Raw genomic sequence first — 18,006 nt, 5'->3', positions numbered from 1 at the left:
GGGATGTCCGTGGACACTTCGAACACCAAAAAAAGGCTCAAAAAGTTCCAAAAAGTATGTAGATCGCCAGGGACATTGTCTGGGACATGTGCAATGGTGAACATTTACTGTAAAATACTTTGGATTGTCCAAAAATGTACTTTTAAAATGTTCCGGGACCTGGGCAGTGTCCGCAAATAAGGACTCATGCTCAGCGTGGGTGCGGTCACATGACGATGTCGCAGACACGTTCGCAAATGGGACGGCTGTCCGCAGGACACCAAATGTGCAGGGATGTTTGTGCGCATGTGCGCGGGTGCTCTACGGACAGTGTTCGGGTCCTCAAACTAATTAAAAGTGCGACACACGTGCGACGGAGAGTTACGGACAGGCGCAATGTTCGTAGGACCTATGGTGCGCATGTGCGTAGATGTTCTACGGACAGTGTGGATACTCCCATTTTAATTATGAACAGTATGAACAGGTATTTTGTCCTTAGGACACCCCCATTTTGGTTAATTGCGGATATCCCAGACATCAAGTGTGTTCTAAGAACAGTTCCAGTTTTATTGCGGACAGTACGGACAGGCATAGTGTTCTTAGGACATCGCCATTTTGGTTAATTGTGGACATCCTGGACATTGAGTGTGTTCTAAGAACAGTTCCATTTTCATTGCGGACAGTACGGACAGGCATAGTGTCCTTAGGACACCTTCATTTTGGTCAATTATGGACATGCTGGACACCTGCGCTGTTCGCGGACACCTTAACTGCGTTTTTTTTTTTAAAAAGACACAGAGGACTGAATTAAAACACACAATATTTTTTTATTATATACAAATATAACATTCATGAAAGAGAGGGGGAAGCAGAAACTGACACAAATGCAGGGGAATTAGGGGTTTGTAGAGGATGGATGGGAGGGGATGAAGGGATGGAAGTCTCATCATAACATTTTTCTTGGTGGTGAGGGTTTGGGGATAGTTGACTGGGACATGGAGAGGGGGAACAGGTACATGTGGGACAATGATATTTAATTTTTTATTTTATGTGGTCCTCCACAAAAAGTTTTAAAAGATTGAAATTTTCCATTAGCATATCCATTTTTTGTTCCATTCACTGCAGAGCATTTTCTAATGTCTCTTTTGCTATATTATTTTCACTGTTTGTAAGGTCTGTTAAAAAAATGTGTTAAGTACACATAAAGTAATGGTTATTAATTGGCTTATATAAAGAAGTGTCTTCACTCATTTCTTCACGTGGGAAATTTTCTTCAAGCCATTCCAAAGTACTGGACATTTCTGTGTAAAAATAATATATAACTTTTAGTGTACCTAATACAGAAAGTTTAGAAATATATAAGAAAAATGAAGTTTACTTACTAGTTTCTGGTAAGTTTTGTTGTTACTGTTGTGTAGGTCTGCTGTTGCTTCTTGCTGTGCAGTTTATGTGAGGTAATTATGTTGGAGGCATATCTTTTTTTTGTTGGTACATTCCATTTTAGTACATATGCTATTTAAATGGACGGTTGATGTGTTACATATATAGGTTCCACTTCTTATTTATTATTACACATATTGTGTTCATTTGCTGCTTGTTGAAATTGTTCAGTGTTTATATGGCATGATAGAACAATCTAAGATACCCCCTGAGTTTTTGGATAGTGTTGATGTTGTCTGCGTCAGTCCGCGGACATACGCACAGTCCGCGGACATAAAAATCACTAGTAGGGGGTTCAGTATATTCTATGTTACATGTATATAAAGTAAGGGAATCCTAGTAAAAATCTATCAAATTCACACTGTGGGATGTATTGACCCACTCCGCTATGCTATGCGGCATCACTCTGATAGTATGGTGCAAGGAACTGCAACAATGGCGGCAAAACCCTTGTGCATGCCAAAAACCTGCAACACCCAAAAGAATGGAAGCACAACCAGTCCCCATGGTGCATGTGTGGTGGAATGGAGCACACACTGCAGAAAATGTGCCAGTGGGCTCCATGACTAGCCAACAGAGGGCAGAGAAAGAAGCAGCACTTTGCAAATGAAACTCCAAAATGTGCCTATAAATGACATTTGCTTTGTTGCTAAAAACTCCAAAATGCCTATAACACAACACTTCTCAACATTCAAAATCTTGCTTGGCGCAAAAATGTATGTAATCTAATGAAGCATTGAGAACATACAAAGTCCGTAATGGAAGAGCAAAACATTTCTTCAGAAAAACTGGATTGTCTGTAAACTGACAGCCCCTGTCAGAATCTGGGTGCAGTAGCCTGGGTTACCTGCGAATGACAGCTGTCAGAGAAGCTTCTTATGAAACTTTAAAGTGATCTAAACTAAAAATCTGCCGGATCAGCAAACATAAAAGGATTGTCGCTAAAAAGAACACAGATCTCAGTTGCTTTTTATCCCACAGAGTTAAAGCTAAGAAAGTAATGTATTTATGTTTGATGCAACAAATTTGGTTTTTCCTTGATCTTTAATTAAGAATACATTAGCTTGGCTGAGCTGCAACCCTTTGGAAATGGACAAAGAGGTTTCTCCCAGGGGAGGGAAATCCTCTCAGCTGAAACTCACGGGGAGATGATAATAATGGGTTAACCCAGACTTTTGTCTACAGAAAGAGAATCAACAATAGCAGGCCCCTCTGCCCAGGAAACAGAGGTGTGAGAGGGTCATAAATTGCACCTGCAAGGCACTTCCCCAAGGAGGGGGATGCTCCTGGACTCCCAGGAGAGACAAAGGGGTGGAGCTAAGTGACCATTTGCTGTTTAACATGAACAAGGAACAATTTTCAGAGACTCATAACTTGTGATTCAAAATGGTGAAAAATATACAAAGGACAGATCTGTTAGTCTAAATTTTGGCTGCACGTTTTAAGAGGCGGCAGTACTGTGTGACATGTTCTGGACAGGAATGGCAATATATGTGGTTTTATGTGAAATGTATTAATCCTAGAATTGTGAAAATGTACACACAAAGTTTGGAAATTGTGTTCATTCTGTAGAAAGTTGGAACAAGATCCCACAGCTACAGGGTTTTGAGGAACAGATGCTACATAAAATATGGAATCTTTGTGTGTGATTCGTGTAAAGGTGACCAATGTAGAAGTGTGTATTTAGTATAAAATTCTATTTTGAGACCAGTGGCTAAAGGGAGGTTTCTAAGAACTGTAAAGCAAACCATAAAATGTGACATCATCCAGCCTTGATCCAATCATTCAAATGCAAGGCAGAGATTAAGTTTTGATCCAATCCCAGCTCACAGGGGCAATCTTAGCTAAACCGGCCCATACACCCGCTTTGTGATGTCATTTGAAAGGATAAATAGAGACAGCTGACAACACATAGGGACTGACTGATTCACTCACTTTCCTGATCCCAGCGAAGAACTCTGATCCAGCAATCTACATACAGCTCTAACATCCTTCCAGATCCAGATGCCGAGACTCTTGCAAGCAAGCAGTAGAGAACTATTGACTTTCTGCAAGGCCTAATCCTCAAACGTATTCTTGCAACCCAGTGAAGCGCTGTGGTGTGAAAAGGCCTTTTGAACTAGTATCCTGAAATTCAAGGCTTGTCTGAGGAACTCGCTATCCAGCTGATTGAACTACCCACAAACAAGAAGGGCAGATTCTTTGCAAATCTGGTGACCAGCCTAGCTGATCCGATCCCGTGCCTGATGTGCTGTTCTTCCTAGACCATATCCAATCCATGACCAGAACTGACGGGGACAATTTAATAACTTATTCTTTGAGTATTAATAGGAAGAAAAGTGACCCTAATATATCTGCATTGTATGATCCCAATATCAACCCCAAACCACTTTTTCTTCAGAATCATAGTGTTGTCAGAACCTTTCTTCCGCTGATTGTCTCTCATTTGTTTTATAAAATCCATTGTTTGCAACTGTTCAAAGTGGCTCCCATAGGAATTTATAATATTTTTTACCTTATTTGGTGTGTTTGCCCAGCCAATTCCAAAGACAATTTCAAAGCCATCCTGACAGCTGAAAAGTCAATTCCGTTTTTCTCTTGTGTTTGAAGGGGGAAGGTGGGAGTGATATTCTGTTTCATTTGTGCTATTCCTGAATACCTGCTCTCTCCTCACATCTATTAATTGCCTATTGGGGGGTTGAGGGGTGTTGCAGGGGGTCATCTAACCTTAGTGCCATCTATACCCAACCAACACAAAAGTATTATTTTCTGTGCTGCATTTGTTTTATGCTCATTCCTTGATTCCTAGTGTACTAAAGATACTATTCAGTGTTCTGTCACCCCATTGGTGATTGTTGTTTACCTATTAAAATATATTGTGATTAAATCTTAAATACATAAATATTTACTAGTTACTAGGGGAAACCAGACGTGGATCCCTTGCTCACTATTCTTAGAGGCACAGCTACACCCTACTGATGAGGTTCAACCAGACCGAAACACGTGTCTGGGGTTGCTGTTGGTACTCTTGCTCAGAGGAGAATTGCCTAGCATTTCGGTGCTGGACTGCCCCAGGGCAGGACAAAGACTGATATGTTTGGGATATTTCTTATCTGTGAAAGATAGTGAGCTAAAGACTCTGGGTAAGGCTCTTGTAACCAGGACTCGTGTCTGGCAGAGAGTCTCCCAGGACCCCCCTTGTTATCTTCATATTTCAAGTAACTTTGGATCTCACCCTAAATTACTAGGGGAATCCAGACATGGACCCCTTGCTCACTATTCTTAGAGAGGCACAGCTACACCCTACTGATGAGGTTCAGCCAGACCGCAACACGTGTCTGGGGTTCCTGTTGGTACTCTTGTTCAGAGGAGAATTGCCTAGCATTTCGGTGCTGGACTGCCCCAGGGCAGGACAAAGACTAATATGTTTGGGATATTTCTTCTCTGTGAAAGATAGTGAGTTAAAGACTCTGGGTAAGGCTCTTGCAACCATGACTCATGTCTGGCAGAGAGTCTCACAGGACCCCCTTGTTATCTCCAAGCTGAATAGTCCTGCCAGGATTTTTACTTGTAACCATGAGGTCAAGCACAAATCCTTGTAGTGGGTGTATGTGTCCACTGAGCCACAGACCTTGCTTCCTACGCAAATAAATGTTGGTCCCAACCAGAAGAGATATTTGGAATCTAAGAACAGTAAAGTAGAAACCAACATTTAAGCAAAGCTGTGCTGCTTATATCAACTCACTGTGACAAAATGACTTCTGCTTTGCAGGAGTACAGCAGTGGGTAGTAGTAAAACCACCTGCTCAGCCCATACACTTCTATAAACCAATAGTGAATCCAACACAGAGGTAAAACAGGCACAGTTAAGAGACTTGCCTCTGTTGCACTTTGTGGTTACGTGGGCTAATGGAAGGCTACAATCTTGAGAGGCGTGTGAATGTGATTCAGTAGCGAGCCAAATAGTCCAAAATAAAGGGAATGTGCAATCAAGGTTCTATAAACATATATTACAGGGCCTGCGCTAATGGCCCTGTAGGTCTGGTTAAGTTGCTCAACTCATAGAAAGAGCACATTTTGGGCGGCTTATAACTGTGCCACCACTGGACGAATCCTCACCAAACTTTGTCCCTCTGAATGATTTTGTAAAGTTTGGTGCAGTTTTCTCAAGGGGGGTGGCAAAGTTATAGGTGGGGTCCTAAAATGCTATTGCACTTTTGGTGTAAATCCATCCAGTAGTTTTTTTTTAAATGGCCGAAAAGTAGGTTAAAAAATGTGTGATATCTGGGTCCGGTCCGCTGACTCATTTCCTGATTCGGAATCCAATAACGCTCCTGGACCACTCAGGGAGCAGTGTGATGTTCATTGACACCATATGTTCCCGCTGATTGGATGTTCAAAACTGTGAGCTGCGTCATATTGTTCGAAACGATTGCCATGTTGGGTCTGCGGACAGCCGCCTCCGACCGTGGACACTGCAGTTAGCAAAAATGTCTGGAAAACACATCTGGGGTTATTTGGCGAAAAAGGGCCTGGAAAGGGTGGGGCAATGGAATAAAGGGTGATATGGAGCTGCTTTTTATTGGTGAAAAAAAGGTTTGCAGGTGCCGCTGTGTCCGCAGACATAGCCGCTGACCGCGGATGGTGCAATGAGGCAAAACATGTCAAAAACACATTTGGGGTTATTTTGTGGCGAAAGATGATCTGAGAACGGTGGGGAAGTGGAAAAAAGTTCAGATGGAGCCAAATTTGTGGCGAAAAAAAGTGGTGCAGGTTTAATGCTATTGTAGTGGTTGTGGCCAGTATAGGTAGAAGGGCTGCCTTGTCCGCTGACAAAATAGTAGTCTGTGGATCCGCATGTGCCATCCGAGTCCTTGAAGGGTACCAGACATGGAAAGGGGACTGCAGTGACCGTGGACAGTCCACGATGTCTGCGGACATCGGGGCATCAGCCAATCAAGTTCTGTGCTTGTGGTGTACAGGAAGAGGGTGTAGCAGGTGTTTTCTTTGTTGGGTGCAGTGAAGATGTCTGTAGCTATGGCTATGAAGAAGCTGAGTGTGTGGATGGTGGGAGATTCTTGGATGCATTAATTGAAGGGTTTCACTGAATCTTGTGGCATCTCTGCTACTATTGGATTGGAAAAAGTGGAAGTTTCGTGGTATGCAGATGTGGGTTAAACTGGGCAACCTTATTGCCATTCTGTAAGAGTATGGCTCACTTTAAATGTCCAGATATTATGGTTGTGCATTGTGAAGGCAACAAGTTGGGCTATATAAGTCCAGTATCTTTGCAGCTTGCCATGAAGAATATGTTGCGAAGCATAATAGAACAGTTTCCAGCTGCAAATATTATTTTTTCTCAAATCAATCCAAGGCAAATATGGCGATGTCCACATTTGTTTTCTCCATAAATGGAAGACGCTAGGCACCTAGTCGAGTTGGATGATGCAAGTTCTTTTTAGAGCGATGGAGTGCATTTAACTGATGTTAGCAATGAGATTTATCTTTGGAATGTTAAAAATGCATTGAAAAAGTTCATGTAAACAAGTTAAAAGGGAAGATGTGGAGTGTATACGAAAGCATTTCTTAGTAGGTGCAGGACATTAAAAAGAGGAAAAAAAATAAAATTGAAAACTGAAAAAAAGGTTCTATTAAAAGCCACCATTGTAAAATAAATGTTTTAAATTGAGTTTAAACCTCCCCACCCCTTTCAATTGGTAATGCCATCGACATACAATGTGGACACCATATGTTCAATCCGGGTATTTTAATGATGATAGGAATGGAAAGGGGACTACTGGTTTTGTGAGTGTGGTGTACAGGAAGACTGGGCAGCAAGAGTTCTCTTTGTTGTGTACAGTCATGATGGCTATGGCTTTGAGTAAGCAGAGTGTGTGGTTGGTGGGCGATTCTTGGGTCCATTGCGTTAAGGTGTACTGTGAGCAGTGTGGATTATCTGGGAATCTTTGATTTCAAGAATTTGAAGTTTCCTGATTTGGAGTTCCAAGAATAAAGTGGGAGGAATTGCTCCCATTTTGTGAGAGCATGGTTACCTTGAAATATCCGGACATCATTGTAGTTCACTGTGGTGGCAATAGTTTGGGCTATGTCATTGGAGTTTCATTACAGTTTGCAATGAAGGATACATTTTATAGCTAATCGAACTGTTTCCACATTTGAAGATTGTTTTCTCTCGCACAGCTGAAAGACAAATGTGGAAGCGCTGACATTTATTTTATCCACCAATTGAGGAAGCAAGGCGCAATGAAAACAAAGCTGTTTGTATTTTTTGCAGGATGTTGCAATGTCATCTTTCAGAGTGAAAATATCAAGTTTCATATTGTCAACATTTTTTGAAGAAATGGATTGCATTTGACGGATGTTAGCAATCAGAGTTTTCATGAAAAGTTTCAAAATGCATTGAAACCGTTTCTGTGGACACAACATATGGATTAAAGTATGTCTGAGTACTTGTAGTAAACAAAAAGGAAAAAAAGAAAGAAATTAGGACTTTTTGTGAAAGTTAGAAAAAATAATGAAGTTCAGTAGAACATTTGTTACTTAAGTATATAACACCAAATAATCCTAAAAATATATAGACGTCAGAAAGTTTAAAAAAAGGTTATTTTAAGAGCCACCATTGTTGAATTATAAAACAAGTTAATTGATTTTAATTCCCCTGCCCCATGCCTGGAATTTCTCAGGTGTTGGTGCACTATAATAGTGTCTGTGGACCCTACAAACTGAAAAAGGCCCTCTGATTTTTTTTCTTCTATTTTTTTAACTGTGAAAGATGGATACAAAAGGAACCATTTATTTTGTCTTTTCTAGCTTTTATATTTTTTTATTCTGGATTTTTTGTCAGAGAGGTGAGGAAGTAAAGTGGGGGAGGGAAGGTAGGGTAGGGATAATTGGGGTTAAAAAAAGTAACATATCACAGAATAATATAGAAGATTTTTATAGTATAAAAAATAAATGTATTTATCAAAGTGATGGGGTATCAGAATGAGAAACATAAATGTGAGAATTTGGAATGTATATATAGTGATGATCGGGTGAGGGATGGATGTTTGTATAATGAATAGCAGTAATATTCTTGGTTAAGTTGCTGAACTTCTAGAAACAGTACTTTTTGGATAGCTTATAACTTTGGCACCGTTCAACAAATGGTCACCAAACTTTGTAGAGAGACGGACGCTCATTGGATGTTCCAAAAATTACACACCCCACATTTTCAAACAACAAACCATGGCCTTATTGAATAGCCTGGTCATGGCCTGATATAGAGCTCTTTTTCTAGGGGAACAAATGTTCTGTAGGTGCTGGGGTGTGTTCTGTGAATTTTTCTGTTCGTGGACATTATTGGGATTGGGGGGTGGTTGAGTATTGCAATTTCAAGGTGTATTGTACATACTTGTTATATGGTTTAATTTTATTGTGGTGGTTGTGGCCAGTGGGCAGATTTATGGGGGCATGGTCATAGGCCATGCCCCCAAGAATCTGGGCACTGGCCACATGTACTATAGTAATATATGTATAGTTAGTATAGGTACTATAAGGGGCGTATATCATGTGTGTAATATAGTGGAAAGATATATTTGAAGTTTATATGGTATTTATGATTGTAGTACAATTGAGGATAGTGATCATCTATCTGTGATTCACCTTTGACACGGACAACCATTCTATCCTTATTAAACGGCTCCCTGATAACTTTGGAATTACGGGTCGGGCACTGGACTGGCTGACCTCTTCTGTCATTTACCGCCCTTTGCAGCGCAACAGGGACGTTTCTCCTCCACCCCCTCACTCTCTACTTGCAGTGTTTCCAGGGTTCTAGGCTGGACTACTGCAATAGACTTCAGCTAATCCAGAATTACTTATTCTTGGTCTCAAGCCCAGGAATCGTATCACTGAAGCCCTAAAATCTCTACACTGGCTCCTGATGGCCGCAGAATGAAAGTAACAACCCTGTGCATCATCCAGAAGGCCTTTCAGGGACTGGGACTATGCTATTTAAAACGTTGTGTCCCTAACAACTCCCCTGCTGGAGCCCTCCTCGCCTGCAACTTTAATGCCCTGCTTGTTAAACGCTTGTTAGAACAGAGAGCGGGAGGTAGGTCTCTCTGTTCGGCTGGTGCCTGTCCTTGGAATAGGCTCCCAGCTCCTCTTATATTTAAACAAAACTTCCTTATGCTCTGTAAAATTCAACACTTGCTTGTTTCTTCCTCTTTCTCTCTCTTCCTTCCCTATAAACTTATGCTGCCATTGAAACTCGTGGCCTGGTCTGTCATAAACCTGACAGGTTGCAGGCCTTATACCTAGCCGACATCATCCTTTCTTCAACACTGTGCTTGTGGACCAACTGTCTGGCAGCTGTGCACCCCACTCTTGGGACTGCTCTGTCCCAGGACCCAGGCAGTGGCCTCCAACTTTGACACTTCTTTCCCAGGCTTCCTTCAGCACTTGCGCATCCTTATTCACCCTTCTATTCATGCACTTCTGTCACTGCAAAATGCATATATAGCAGCACTGTCTACAATATTTTTGTATGAGTAAGGGAAATGTTGAGAGAAAATATTTCTAGAACATTGTTAAGGGGCAGTTGATGTGTGGAAGTTGAATATGTTTGTAGGATTACATGTAGATTTTTTGGAAGTGATTGCTGGATGGATGTGTGTGTTTAAAAGCAGGCAATGAGCGAGTGTTAGAAACATAAAAGTGCAAATTTTAGAAGGGCTGTTCTGTGTGATGGTGTGCACATGACATTCGGGTCTTTTAATGATGCCTGGCCTGGAAAGGGGACTGTGGAGACAGCGGATAGTTATGAAGGTGCATGGATAATGGTCCTTATTGTGTGCTAGAGAAAAGTAGTTGTGACAGAAAATTGTGTCTGTCTTGTTTTCTTTTTCTCTACTACACAATTGTCCATTATTTCCATTAGCATAATACAACATTGTAAAATATTGGAGAATCTTATTGAGTCTAGCTACTTTATTGAAAAATGTAAAGTAGATAGAATGTATAAGATTTTATTTGTTCTATTTTTTAACTATGAGCTGTCGCTCCAAAAGGTGTTTCATGATTTGTATTTTTTTTGCAGGAGAGGCCAGGAACTAAGGTGGGGAGGGAAATAAGGGAAGGGGCATCAATGACAGATGCGGATGGGCAGGTGGGTAATGTCACAGTTTTAAGGTGAAATTTTCTAGATCGGCTGAAAATGCTGCTATGTTGGGGGTAAGTATGATATTAAGAAGTTGTAGAAAATTACTCACCACTGACATCTTGCTACCAACATTGTAAACACAACACCTTGTTTTATCACAATTAATTTAAAATGTGATTTTATCAGTGATGTGATCAATGACATTCGTGATGCCATATTTGTTGTCCTGGGTGTTGGTCTTACAGGTAAAACCGAAAAACCTCAGAAATGTGCCAGTTATGGTAAGCTAAGCAACCATAACACGCGCCATCACTGTGCACTGCTAAGACTAACACCCAGGACATCAAAGAGGACATCACAAGATGTCAAGGGTGATTGTGTAATGTTAAACATGTAATAACTAGCTAACAATTCAAGACTTACTACACACTTGTGCTAGCACAAACAAATATGAAGACCCACAATGCATATAAATTAGAGGCACATACAGGGAAACTAAAGTAAGGAAGAAAGAAACAACATCAACAGAAAATGTTAATAGCATTAAAGTGTATCTTCCTGTGTACAAATGAATTGTGTGTTTGAGGCCTGCTATTGCCCCTTGCATGGGCACCATGAGCTGAGACCAAACCCTAAGGAAAGTACTTTAGGAACATACATCAAGGTTAACGTTTTGATATACAGCACCTTTTGAATTTTAATATTCTGATTGTCAGTGAATAAAACCACCTGGCCTAGATTTTTCAGTGAACCAAAATAAGTAAGGCAGATATGTGATGTCATCAATGACATTTGTGATGTCATCTTTGATGTCCTGGGTGTTAGTCTTAGCAGTGCACGGTGGTGGAGCAAGTTATGGTTGCTTACCTTACCACAACTGGTGAATTTCTATGAATTTTCTATTTTACCTGTAACCATAATGTCCCTGTAACAATGTTTTTCCATTGAATTTCATAGGTTTGTATTAGTGCAACTTAACCATAACGTCCCCTTAACTACGTTTTTTCATTGAATTTCATAGGTTTTTAGTAGTGCAACTTAACCATAACGTCCCTTTAACAAAGTTTTTTCAGCGAAACTCCTGGGTTTCTACCAGTGCATACTATTTTCCTACAATTTACTAATATCATACTTACCCATTAAGCAATATTTTTGTCCAATTTACAAAGTTTCACCTTAAAACTCTGCCATTTCCACCTTTTGCATAATTTTTAACACATCTATATACTTTTTTTGTACCTTTTTGAAACAATTTTGCACCCGTTGATGTCTGGGAATGTCTGACTTCATAGCAGACCTTCTGGACAGTGCCACGTGACCAAACGCTGGCACGCGGCATGATGACATGTCTGAGAACCCGTCCGTACTTCACGATAAGATCCGTACTTCGCAGACAGTTCAGAACCGCATTTTCTACTGATCTAGGAACTTTCAATTTCAAAATTTCCCTTGCACAGCTCCAACACCTATTCCTACGCATCCATTAACAATCTAGTACACAGTACATACTTTTAGCAAAACTGCTATTTATCTTAAAATGGAATCAGCTAATGCCATCCCTCCTACCCAAGAGACACCACCACTGCTGTAATCAAGGAGCATGAAAAATATTGCCCCCACCTTAGAAATAACACATGTGCACCATTTCCCCTGACCACCTGCCCCTCCATATTAGTGTTTGGTGCCTCTTCCCTCATTTCCCTCCCCACCTTTCATTCTAAGCTCTCCTGCCCAAAAAAAAAAAAATACATTAAAAAACAATAAAAGAAATGTTCCTTTAGGAACCACCTTTCAAAGTTAAAAAATAGAACTAAAAAAAAAAAAAATTATAGACTCCATCTACTTTATATTTCTCAGTAAAGTACATAGACTCAATAAGATTTTCCAACATTTCTATTTGCATTTTATGTTATGCTAACGGAAATATTGTGGCGTTTATCCACCGTTCCAGGCACTGGAATCGTGGATAGCAGCCTGGCAGCCCAAGTTGTCAGCCCAAGCGAAGTGAGGGTGGATAACGAGGTCTCTGCCTCATTAGCCCCCCATTCCAGCCCCTGCAATGGGGGGATGAAGGCCATTAGCACCCTTGGTTCCCAAAGTGGGAACCTGAGGTGATAAAAAAAGGATTTTTCTTCCTATACCGGGACGCCTGCGGTGTCCCGGTGTAGGAAGGAAAACCCTTTTCCAAGAGGGCCACCATGGAAAGGGAAGGCGGGGTTCCATACAGGGCACCCTCTTTGCTTTCCATGGCAGCCTGCAGGAGGTGAAAAAAGAACCCTATGACCATATTACCACAAGCACATTTTGCTTCCCTTTCAAACCTATCCCAATTTTGAATAACTTTACCACAAAGCCAGTCCCAGGTGGACATGGCCACTTTAACCACACGTGTTGTCTCTCGTGCTCATGGTCAGTAGCCAGATTGTCCAGATCATGACCTTATTCCATGACCCAGACAATCTGGCTACTGCCCATGGTCACAGGCTATACCTCAGTCACCAAAGGGATATCACTATTGTTTGTACCGACATTGTGACACTTGTCAAAAAATAAAACACGGGCACATTTGCAAAACCATGCTTTCAGGTCCTTGCCAACGCTCCTTACACAAGTTTGCTGGAAATCCACCCACGTTTAATTTTTTCAAAAGTGTCAAATGTATGCACATTCAAAAGTCATATAACCTATCCCCCACTTGACAAAATCCATTCAGACTTTACGAAAACATTTATATCTAGAACTATAATCTTTTTGCAAACCTTTGTGTAGTTTTGTCAAATGGGACCACATTTATAATCCTTTATGATATTTTGGAACCCCCCCTCAAATTTTGCCCCCACTTGACAAAATCCCACCAAACTTCGCAAAAACATTTATATCTAGATCTGTTATCAGTTTGCCAAATTAAGTGTCAAAGGGCACCTCATTTATAAGCCTTTACAAATATTTTGGGATCCCCCCCCTCTAATATTGCCCCCTCTTGACAGAATTCCACCATACTCATTTGGAATGAGGTCAGGAATAAAATTTCAAAATTTCATGCAGTTTCATTAAGTGGCGCCAAAGTTATAAGCTATCCAAGAACTGCTTTTCACCAACCCTGTAATGCTGAGGTGTCCGCGAACTTCCCAGGACTGTTCGCGAACATCCAAACTGTTTGTAGGCTTTCGCTGTGAAAAACACCTGTTTTTTGCTTCTTGCAGTCATATCCTATTACATCCTCATCACCCCTTACCTCCCCAGAGATTATTTGATAAGTTTGACAAGTGCAATGTTAATATGTTTTTACTGCGATGTCCACGGACACCGGTCGCTGTCTGCGGATCCAAGATGGCGGGTGTTTACAAAAATCTGACGCACTTCACGCTTTTCACCATCCAATCAGTGGGTGCGTCCGATGTCCGCGGACACCACGTTGCCTTCAAAGCCAGTCGTCTGCAACCAGAATGAATATGTCCGTAGAACACACATCCCGTCCTCCTGTCTGCAAAGTTTTGATGCACATTTATTTTATTCGGGGACTTCAACACTGTTCGTAGAATACCCGCGCACATGCGCACCACACCCTTGGGTCCTACGAACATCACGCCTGTCCGTAACTGTCCGCTGCATGTGTGTCACACTTTTAATTAGTTCAGGGACCCGAACACTGTTCATAGAACACCCGCACGCATGCGCACAAACCGACCCCGCGCATTTGGTGTCCTATGGACAGCCGTTCCATTTGTGAACGTGACCATGACGTCATCATGTGACTGCACCCACGCTGAGTGTGCCCTTATTTTTCAGACACTGTCCAAGCCCCCGAACATTTAAAAAGTGCTTTTTTGAGCAATCCAAGGTATTTTTCAGTAAAAGTTCACCATTGCACATGTCTCAGACAATGTCCCTGGAAATCTAAATACTTTTTGGAACTTTTTGAGCCCTTTCTTGGTGTTCGACGTGTCCGCGGACAGCGCGGCTGTTCACGGAGCGCACACCTGCACCCCTATAAAAGGCCACATCCCAGACCTTATCCTCATTCTGTCTTTCTACTACTGCAGATTGACCTGCTTTTGCTGCTTTTGCTTCAGCTAACCTGATGGCATCCATGGCTGCTGCTGGTGCTACTGCTGTCTCAGCACCAGCACCACCCCAACCCCTCCACCACCACCATCTCCCCAAGAGCCTGCAGAGGGAAACAGGCGTGAGGATGCAGAGGAGATAGAGTAAGAGGATGAGGTAGTGGAAGTCCCTATTACTAGCACTCATCGTGAGTCTTGGGTGTGGCGGTTATTTATCACTTTTGATGGACTGTCAAAACCTTGTGTGAACAAGGTGATCTGTACTCAGTGCTGCATGGTGCTGAGTCGTGGCAAGCCTGGTTCGTATAGCTATGGTACAACATCAATGAAGCGACACCTAAAGTTGTTCCACGGTGGGGCTATTTGTAAGGTTGTACCTTGCGATAAACGTAGTGGGTTGTGTTCCTCTGCAGCATCCTCCGTTTCCGCTCCTGTCACCAAAAGAGACACTCCTCTGGGACAGCGCATCCCTCCAGCTGCCATTCATGATGCTGTTGACCCTTGCCTTTCGAGGGTCACAATATTGTGCATGTACTGCGACGCAGTATTCTGCAGGGGGAGAACCTTCGGAGTGCTTTCTAGACTGCGGTCAAGGAGTACGAGAAGGACTGCCCACTACCTTAATAAGGCCCACCCTACATCTTCCCCTCTCCACCTGCCCTTTCTTATCGCCGTGGTTGGTGTCCCTACCTTACCCTCCTTTCCCCTCCTTTCCTTGTGAGGCATGTTTAAAAAAACAAAGCAAATATAAAACAAAAACAAAAAAAGGCTCTTTTCAGAGCCGCCTTTCACAGTTCAAAAATAGAAGTGACAAAATAATAGGGCAGGGCCCTGTGCGTTTTTTAGAAGTCCACAGACATTTAATTTTTTTGGGGTGCTGCCCTATCAGAACCATTGCACTTTTCTCTGGGAGGAAGGGGTGGCTCTGAAAAGAGCCTTATGGTGGTGTTTTTTTGTGTTGAGAAAACTTCAAATGGTCAACACCTATTGCAAAATGAATTACTGTGATTCCAAAAAAAAGTTGCAATGCATTTTGTATATTTTACAGAAAAATCTGATTGCCGTCATAAGTAAGATGTACTCCATCTCTGCGAAAAATGTGTGTACTACGAAACATAATGTCTTCATTCTGAAAAGAGGACACACCAACATCTCTCCAAAAGGCACAGACAGCCTTGTTAACATTGCGCTTTGCTTTCTCCATTTGTGGACCAAATGAAAATGAACAAATGAACACAGCCACATTTGTCTCTGCACAATACGGGGAAAAATTACTCTGGAGTTTGGATACATGTCCATGACTTTCCCAAGTCCTCCTTTCATTGCAAATTGCAAAGAGATTCCAGACACATGTCCTAAACTGTTCCCTCCACAATTAATAGTAATGATGTCTGGATGACGCTGTGTTACCAAAGTAGCACAGAGAGGTACCAAATCCAGCCACTTTATTCCACACACTCCATGCCAGTGCACTTCCACATAAGGGAATCCAAGATGTGCAGCCACTCCACAGCGATCTGCATGCACCTCCAACCAATTTATCCACAAATCTCCCAAAAACCAAACAATCTGCTTTTTAATGTTTTCGTTTTCTTTCCTTATTTTCCTCCAAAAATCTTCACATTAGCTTCTCCAAAGCAATCCTTATGTTCCAAAAGAGCATGGCATTTCCCATAAAACATAAAGACATGCCATCTTCTTTAAAATAAACAACATGACCAGAATCAATGTTCTCATTATTACAAAAGAACATGCCAGCTTGAAGCATGAAAGCAAACATGCCTCGGTTGATTGCACACCTAGCAATATTTTGCTGAGGACAAAAACAGAACTATTGTCCCATATTGCCCTAGGTATTAAACCAGAAAAAATAACCTTGGCATTTGGGAGTACTTTCATTACTGCCTTGTTGTATTATGCCTGTCTGAGGTAGCTTGAGATGTCATGTGGAATGTTTATGTGTGGATGATGGAATATTCTGAGTGAGTGTTCTGTGTAGAGGCGGTTACAGCTGGCTGGCCCTGGGTGATGGGAGCCGGTGTTGTCACAGCTTATGTCCTTTATGTCTTCATGTGGATATGTAACTAAGAACTTGGAAATAAACTTACCTGAAGAAATCTTAAAGTGCCTGGAACCTGCTTTTTAACATGCCTGAACCAAGTGTTCCAGATCTTCCAACAAAGTAGGGCACTGACATAGCCCAAATGCAAAGCACCACAGTGCAAAACAACCACATGTGGACTATTCACCCTGCCCATATCTCCACAAACTTGTACAATTCCCTGTACATTGAAACCAGGCACAGTGCTCCACACCACCTCCACTCCTGTAACATCAACATTCCTGCATTTAGCATACTGCTCTAAACCATGCACAAACATATCTCCAACCACCAACACCCTGACTTTCTCCACCTCTGCCATCTTCACTACACACAGCCTCTTTCAACACAAACCACAACCTCAACACCTGATTGGCTGGTCCCTAGAGTGCTATTTCCATGCCAGATATGTTGAGAAGTCTCGGATGTGGCACGCCCTGTCCGCAGACAGCCACGGTGTCCACGGAGCGCGTAACACGGGGACAGCCCTTCTACCATTTCCACATCACCCTCTGCACCATTCCATCATTGGCTACTGTTAAGCAGTCACACAACCATCCACCAATCACATCCAAGAACTCTACATCTAACTCCATCATGACAGATCAGCACTTTAGATGTACTATTGATCACTCTAAGTACAATTGCACTGTGACTGCAAAGGACCTAAAGCAACAACTACTATGAAACTCCCCAAGATTTCTACTTGCAGATTCATGCACATGCATGAACACAGACTACAGGTATGAATATTTTCTACACAGTACATGTACAGCTCGTCTATGAAAGCATATCAACAGAGTAACTGCCACTTACCCTGTATAAACTGTCAAATGAACTTACTGTAATTTCTCCCACCTGCTATGATCAAATTTCACTTGCAAACCTGTCTGCTTTCTACACAAAGCTAACTAAAAAAGTGTCATTTCATATTAAAAGATGGGAGAAATAACAGTATAATTATGGAAATAGGCTTTCCTGGGGTGTTATAAAATTACACGCAGCCAGGATGAGTACATGCATCTTCATTCTTGCACACAGACAGACAATATCATTAGAAAGGCTCCCAGCTGAAACAACACCACTGCCTCTACATCAAATCCTTCTGTTTTATTTCCCACACCTTCACAAATGCATACATTGCATGCATTTCTGTACAATTTCTACCATTTACCCTGTAAAAATAGCAACAAATGATTATTTCTTGTATCTCCTAACATCCAATAACATAGCCTTAAAAAGCCAAGTGTGCTCTA

General features: G+C 41.7%; 1 protein-coding gene across 1 annotated transcript in view; it reads right to left on the bottom strand.

Annotated features, from left to right (window-relative positions):
• PIK3C2G (phosphatidylinositol-4-phosphate 3-kinase catalytic subunit type 2 gamma) overlaps window positions 1-18,006 on the bottom strand; it is a 3,221,975-nt gene that overhangs the window by 668,471 nt on the left and 2,535,498 nt on the right. The window lies entirely within an intron of this gene.

Source organism: Ambystoma mexicanum, chromosome 12 (genome assembly GCF_040938575.1).
Source record: "Ambystoma mexicanum isolate Mex_15411 chromosome 12, UKY_AmexF1_1, whole genome shotgun sequence".
Lineage (NCBI taxonomy): Eukaryota > Metazoa > Chordata > Amphibia > Caudata > Ambystomatidae > Ambystoma > Ambystoma mexicanum.
Note: the sequence above shows the minus strand (reverse complement) of the source record. Positions and strands in the feature narration are given on the sequence as shown.